This window comes from Octopus bimaculoides, chromosome 28 (genome assembly GCF_001194135.2).
Source record: "Octopus bimaculoides isolate UCB-OBI-ISO-001 chromosome 28, ASM119413v2, whole genome shotgun sequence".
Classification (NCBI taxonomy): Eukaryota; Metazoa; Mollusca; class Cephalopoda; order Octopoda; family Octopodidae; genus Octopus; species Octopus bimaculoides.
This window is the reverse complement of record NC_069008.1, coordinates 5,554,843-5,555,368: the sequence shown is the minus strand read 5'-3', so window position 1 is coordinate 5,555,368 and position 526 is coordinate 5,554,843. Positions and strand designations below refer to the sequence as shown.

Genomic DNA, 526 nt, shown 5'->3' with positions numbered 1-526 from the left:
ATATATATATATATACATATATACGACGGGCTTCTTTCAGTTTCCGTCTACCAAATCCACTCACAAGGCTTTGGTCGGCCCAAGGCTATAGTAGAAGGCACTTGCCCAAGGTGCCACGCAGTGGGACTGAACCTGGAACCATGTGGTTGGTAAGCAAGCTACTTACCACACAGCCACTCCTGTTGTATTTTTTTATTATTTTCACAAACTTCAGTCATTTGACTGTGGCCATGCTGGAGCACCGCCTTCAAAGGGTTTGGTCAAACAAATCGACCCCTGACCCCTTCCCCCCAGGTCTCTTTTGCTAAACTCGTTCCAATCGCAAAATACTATATCCTTTCTCTAGCGACACACTGTCGTTAATCTTGTAAAAGACAGAAATAATTTATATTAAATCTCTGATTGAGAAATAAACTGTAACAGCAAGGAATCGTAAAATATATTTGCCAACTAAATGTGTTGGCCCTATAGAGCAGGGGTTTTCAAACTGTGGTCCGCGGACCACAGGGGGTCCGTGGACAGCAAA

The 526-nt window shown here is 43.5% G+C and overlaps 1 protein-coding gene across 1 annotated transcript in view; it reads right to left on the bottom strand.

The window, feature by feature from the left end:
* The window catches only part of LOC106881747 (uncharacterized), a 43,370-nt gene that overhangs the window by 41,148 nt on the left and 1,696 nt on the right, over window positions 1–526 (bottom strand). The window lies entirely within an intron of this gene.